Source organism: Equus asinus, chromosome 17 (genome assembly GCF_041296235.1).
Source record: "Equus asinus isolate D_3611 breed Donkey chromosome 17, EquAss-T2T_v2, whole genome shotgun sequence".
NCBI lineage: Eukaryota > Metazoa > Chordata > Mammalia > Perissodactyla > Equidae > Equus > Equus asinus.
In genome coordinates, this window is record NC_091806.1 from 41,036,424 (window position 1) to 41,043,386 (window position 6,963).

The window sequence follows — 6,963 nt, forward strand, 5'->3', positions numbered from 1 at the left end:
GAGGGTGCTGTGGACCCACCAAGCTCATCTTTCCTCAAAGGGCTGCCTCAGCAAAGGCTGGGGTGGTGGTGTGGCTGAGCCTAGCAGGGCCGCTGGCCGGACAGACGAATGGTGGGAGGGGGGGGTCCAGGCAGGTTCGCCTAAGGGGGAGTCTGGGAGAGGTCTGCTCTGAGTCCTGAGGGCCCAGGGTCATCTCTGAGCTGACGGTCTGAGGGCTTGGAGCTGAGAATAGTCATTAAGAGAGGTGCTGCTGTGTGAGCAGAACACCTTCTCCGGGAGACCAACTTCCCCCGCCCAGTCCCTCCTGAGATGGGACCTGGAGACCTGCCTCCCAGGAAATGGTAGGGCACAACCAGGCAGAAAATGTCCCTTGCATCTGTCCCTGAGAACTCAGAGATGTCATCTCTTGGGCCCCTGGGGGCAGCCAGGGCTCCCCTGTCTGAGCTTTGGACCCAAGGGAACATCCCCCTTCCAGGCCCCCTCTCAATGGACAGGCTCTGCTTCTGACTGGCTGTTTCCCCTTGGGGACAAATCCCAGTCCCTATTGTTTTGTTTTTTCATCTATTATTTTGATTATATTATAATGTGTTTCTTGCATAAATATAGGAAATATAAATAAGCCCAAAAAACAGAACATCCAGTCTCACCTGAGAGCCAACCCTGGGAGTGTTCCAATGTACGTCCTTCCAGCCCTTTCCTCATCAGACACTGGGGTCTGAGCCCCCATTTTCTCACAGCCAGCATGAGGCTGGTTTACCCTCACAGAAGCCTTGTTACTATTCTAGCATTATAAATTAGGACACTGAGGCACATAGAGGTTTAGGAATTTGCCCATGGTTCCCCAGCCAGGAAGTGGCAGGGCAGGGGCAGTGTGGTTCTAAGCCCACTTCCATCCCTTGGAGCCAACGTTTTCTGCAAAGTCTAGGGGGCATTGTACCATCCTGCTTCTCCCTCAGCAAGGTCACCTAGCCTGGGCTTCAGCATCACTTCTGCCTGCCTTTAACTCTCTGGTTCTACCTCCAGGAGCCCCTGGGAACTGCCCCATCTCACTTGCTCTGGGGCTAGGGAGGGGGCCCACCCAGGGCTCCCCATTCTCCTCCTTGGCCCCCTCCTCCACCCAGGCAGCATCCAGCCCCCCTGGCTCCGGTTGAGCTCCTCCCCCTGAAGTCTCCTCCAGCTCGCTCCCCCCACCCAGGACAAGGTCAGCTGGTCACCCAGGTCCAGCCCCTCCTCTCTGCTCCACCACCTGGGCCCAGCAGTAATTGATGTTCTTAGAGTGGCCTGAGGCAGGGAAAGATCCGGAGTCATCAAAGGAATATTAAATTATGCTCGGAGGCAGCCAAGGGGTTGTTTTAGGAAGGTTTTCGACTGTGAGGCTTGTGGAGAGCTGGGCCGCCACCCCGAGCCCCCCTGGTCTGGGTGTTCGCCCTCTGTGAAATTTTCTGGCTCCTAATTGGGCCTGGGTTATCGTCTGTTTCTGGCCTAGTGGAATGTTGTTTAAAGGAGCCTGGTGACTTCCCACGGAGGCTGCTGGAGGTGAGCCAGAGTGTAGATGTCTAAGCTGCCCGGTCAGGGACAGCGCCCCCCAGTTCCCAAAAGATGTGCTTGGATTGACCGGATCTGAATTGAGGGGGACTATTGGCCAGGCCCATGGGGATTGTGTCGATGCACCTGTCCTGTGACCTTGGGCAAATCACCTCCGTTGGGGCCTCCTGTTTCCCTTCTTGAGTTAAGTGGCTTTAAAGAAAAAAACCCTTCAGAAATCTTTTATTCAAACAATATATTGGGTTCCTAAGATCAATATATAAAGCAGATACTGGAGGAGGTCGTCTGGCTAAAGTGGGGAAAGGGGTGGAGAGAAAGTGCCCAGAAAAGCAGCCCTCCACACTCCAAACCTCCCCCAGACATCCTTTCCTTTGGCATCTTCTGCCCAGGCCACCCCTGCCTGAGGCATCTCCACGGTATTAGAGGATCCGTCACTTCTTACAGGCTGGGATTCTGAATTCAGTATGTTGAAATTAACTTTTTTTTTTTTTTAAAGAAATGATGCATTTGGGAAATCTTACATGCTAAATGCATTTTTAATTTGGGACATGGAAATTGATTTTCTTTCTTCCTCCTTCCCTCCTCCCTCTCTCCTGCCTCTCTCCCTCCTCCCTCTGTTCCTCCCTCCCTCCCTTTCTTCTTCCCTTCCTTTTCTCTCCTTTCATTCTTTTTCTCTTTCTCCCTTTTATCTTTCGTCTAAACTCTTTGGGCCTCCTTTAAGCTGAACTGGGTCGAGTCAGTTTCCCTTGTTCTCTGCTGGGTCCCAGCACAGACTTGTGTATTTCGTTTTTGTTTCCTGTTTTGGGGAGGAAGATCAGCCCTGAGTTAATGTCTGCTGCCAATCCTCCTCTCTTTGCTGAGGAAGATTGGCCTTGAGGTAACATCCAGGCCCATCTTCCTCTTTTTGCTGAGGAAGATTGGCCCTGAGCTAACATCCGTGCCCATCTTCCTCTATTTTATATGTGGGACGCCTGCCACAGCATGGCTTGATAAGCGGTGCGTAGTTCTATGCCCTGGATCTGAACCTGTGAACCCTGGGCTGCCAAAGTAGAGCACGCAAACTTAACCACTATGCCACTGGGCTGGCCCCCAGACATATGCTTTGAGCTGGAAGGGCCCAAAGAATCATCTAGTCCAATGTCCTCATCTTAGATACGAGGATACTGAGGTCCAGTGAGGGAAGGAACACAGATCTGACTCCCAGCGTCCCTTGCATCTCCACGTGGTACAGTCTTTCTGAATCTTAAATTCACTGGGGCAGGAGAGGGGCTCTGACAAATGAAAGAGGGAAATCTTATTCTCCTGGAGCAGTCTGGCAATCTGGGTGTTCTGGCTAATTATAGGGGCCTCAGTGAACTTTCTGTGGGCCATGAACTCTCCTACCCACTCATTTGTTCATCTGTTAATCTGTTCATCCCCCCATCCATCCATCCATCCATCCATCCATCCGTCCATCCATGTCCCAATCCATGCATCCTTCTATCTGCCTAATGTGTCCCATGCCTTGTATGTGTGAGGCCCCGTGCTAGGAGACTGCCCTACCCTCCAGTCTGCTTGTCAGAGGAGACAGAAGCCCAGAAAGGATTACAGCATAAAGGGGAGTGACCTCAATGCCAGAGGAGAGGTCCACACAGTTTCAGTGGTCTCAGAAGAGGGAAAGAATGACCAGGTTTGAGGGATCAGATCAGGGTGGGTTGCCCAGAGAGGGTGGCATTTACACTGGGCTGTGATTGGAAGGGGATCAACAGGTGGAAGTGGGGAAGGACTTGTGACTCAGGGGTGTGAGTGCAGGGATGCTGGGGAAATGGGAGGTAAACTGGATGAAATAGTGTGAGCAGAACCTCTCTTCCCATGCAGGGTGGTGGCCTTGGTCTCAGGGGCTAGGACATGGGTAAAAGTCTCAGAAGGGCTGATGATCCCTTGGGCTTCTCGGTTCCCTTGGAGGTGGGAGTGGGGAACCTCCGAGGCTCGTGGCCTGCCAAACTGAGTCATGCTCAGTGGTGCCTGAACTCTGTGTAGAGTCTGGGTCTCTTGCTCCTCATAAGGGTCCATCCAGCTGAATGGGCTATTTGAGCCATCCTGATGTCTCTGTGCCCGGCACTGGCTGTTGCCCACCTGCCTGCTCACCAGCCCCTCAGGTTCAAGGCAGAAGCTGTAGCATGTGTGGGGCCTTGTCCTGCTGCCTAGACTGTGGCTCCAGGTGGGGATGGTGAGGTGTTCAGTGAATTCTCAGGAGCCAGGAGCTATTCCTCCCTGGTGGCCTTGCTAAACCCCTGAGCCCTCATCATTGGCTCTGGGGCCGGATTCAGCCCGTCCTTGGGCAGCTCCAACAGAATAGGTGGCCTGTGTGTGGTGACCTGGGCAAAGGCTTGTCCTCTGTCCTCAACCCCAGCCTCTCTCTCTCCTCTCCATGGGCTTTAATCTAAAATTTCCTCATGGGGACAAAGCTATCCAGGGAAGAGAGGTTCCACAGGCCTAAATCTGAATCTTGACTCCACCACTTGCTGGTTGTGTGGCCTTGGGGAGGTGATGTCACCTGTCTAAGCCTCAGTTTGCCTACTTGTAAAATGGAGATTAATCCCTACCTTTATCGATTGTTGGTATTTGAAAGTCTATAATTTGTAAAGCTCCGAGCACTGTGCCAAACACGTAGTACCTAATTTGAGGATCAGCCCCGAGGGAGCGGGCCTCAGGAAGGCTGAGCAGTCCCAGAAGAAGAGGAGGAAGAGAAGGTTGCTGGGAGAAGGGGAGACAGGAGGGGTGCCCTACGGCCCCAGAGTCACAGGCCGAAAGAGCTTCCAGGTGGGTTGGTGGGTGTCCTGGCCCAGCCAATCGCTGCCGAACCCATCGCGTTGCCACGCAGGCTGGGCCTCAGCTGTCACCCCAAGTGGGAAAGGGCAGGGACCCAGGACGACGGACGGGCTGTGCTCCAGGAGCCGAGCAGCCGGGGCAAGGCCGGCAATGGCCCCCTGGGGCAGCTCTGAAGGAATGGCTTGGAGTCGCCCCCTGCTGGTGCACACCGGAACTGCATCTCTCGCCTCAGGACGTGTGGCTGTGTTGGAGGTTTCACCCCAAACCCCTGGGCACTGGACAACTGGGGTAAGAACTTGAAGGAGGGGACCTCAGTCTAATTCTGTTTAGCTGCAGGCTGATGGGGGACAGATGCCATGGTCCCCATGCCACTGGCACGGCTTTCTTGCTCATCAAATGTCTTAGCCCAGGGTTGGCCGACTGAAATGCCGGTGGGGCTAGGGGATGTGAACCAGTGAGGCGGGCTCCATGTCAGCAACAGCGAGCGGCCGGGTCCGCAGAGAAGTGCAGAGCGCATGTCCAGTCTGAAGGGGGCAGCGGCTGTTCGGCACCAGCTGGTGTTGCCATGGGGATATGCAGGCGCGGGGTTGCCAGATCTTCAGATATTTTAAAAATAGCTTGAAATCTGGACTTCTGTGTGAAATTTTCCAATTGTGTAGGCTACCCCTCCTCCCACCTTCTGGAATCCCTTTGTCTTTTCTGCTTCTACCACCTAGAGGAGCCACAGGCTCCATCAAGAGATTCCTTGTAGAATAAGGTAGGATTTCCCTGGATTTGTCCTCACAGTTCCTCCTTGCTGGACCTCAGGATTCGGTGAGCAGGGGCTTTAGGAGTTTGCTCGTTCGGCAGACATTTATCCAGCACCTGGGCTGGACCTTGTGCAGGAAGGTGCTGAAGTTGGGAGGAAATGAAGAAGACACAGAGTACTGCTTTGGGGGAGTCACAGACCGCTGGAGGGAGAGTAGAGGGGATAGTCATCCATGGAGCCAGTGCCAGGTGTCAGACACACCTCAGGGACACTGTCCCACGTGCCTTCCCAATGAGGACTCATATCAAAGCCATGTGTTTCCTCTCTGTAATCATCTGTGGTGGGGTGGGTGGATTTGATACCATGCTGTACTCACTCTCTTTTAGCATCTTTTCGCTCACTGTTCCCAAGGCCAGCTCCTTCTTGGCTCTTGAAATGTCACCTCCTCCAAGAAGCCTTCCCAGACCACTCTAGCTAGCCTAGGGTAATGCTTCCCACTCTGGTAAGGCTTTCTTTACCTGGCGTTATGCTCTTAATGGCATTGATCACTGCCTGAAGCTATGTGCTTATTTGCTGTCTATCTCCCCTGCCCCTGACTGTGAGGCCACGAGGGCAGGGCGTGGCTCTGACGTATTTGCTGCTGACTGGGCTTATGGTGGGAGCTCTGTGAGTGCACGTTCAGCATATGCACTCTGTCTACAAGCCCCCTTTCCAGGAAGCAGTCTTAGCAGAGGTAGGGCTCAGCCCTGGACCCCACTTGCTGGGCCCTAGTTTCCTCACTTGCCAAATGGGCACAATGATAATAGTTCCAACCTCATAGGGTTGTGAGGTGGGTGGGTGCATGTGGTCCCGTGAGGCTGGTAGGCCTGCACCCTATCATGGGTCTGGTGTCTCTGGGTCCTGGCTGGGAGCTTGGAGTCTATCTTACAAGCCCCTCCCTGCACGGAGCAGTGCATTTATTCTGCTTGCCTTGTTTCCTGCCCACAGCCCTTGCACAGACCTGCTCTGCAGTTGGTCTCCCTCAACTTGGCAGCAGAGCTGAGTGAAAAAGATGGGCTGAGCCTCTGGGAGCAGACGGTGCAGGACAGAAGAAGCCACAGATGCAAGGGGGGATGCTCAGAGCCTGAGAAATCCCAATGCAACTGCCTTCTCCTGGTCCTTGGGCTTTAAGGCTTCCTCGTGGGTAGGGACATTGGCAGATGAAGCTTACCATGATGTAGGCAAGGGCCAATCGCAGCTGGGCTCCTGCATGTAGAGGACTTGGCAGTGGGGACCAGTTTGTAAAGATGCCAACAACCAGATACATAGCTGCTTGGACATGGGAGTGAGCCTGGGGCTGGGGCTGGGGGTGGGAGAACGGTCAGGTGGCTTACTGTCAGGTGCATTTGTATCTGCTGAACCCACAGGATGCAGAATTGTAGACGGCTGTCCATCTGGGGTAGGGGGCATCCGTCGCCCACCCCAGGGCTCTGACCTCATCTGCGTTTCATCAGTGCTGTTGATGAAATTTGGAGAGGCGAAGTTTATCCGGTTTGCAGAAAACCCAAAGCTGGGATAGAGGGTATCTAAGTAGGAGGACAGAATCAGAGTCCAGAGAGATTAGAAAGTTGAACGGCTGAGCCAGCCACTTTCTAGACATGCCACTTCAGACAAGGCACATAAACTTTTTGAACCTTGGTTTCCTCATCTGCAAAACGGGGCAACGTTGCCCACATTGCAGTGCCGTGAGGGTTAATGGGACAACCTACGAACAGCACCCAGCGCGGGTGCTAACCGGTGGCTGCTGCCATCATTAATGATAGTGTGAGCTCCTTAAGGGCAGGGGACTTATCTTTTGGTGCTGTATCCCCAGTGCCTGG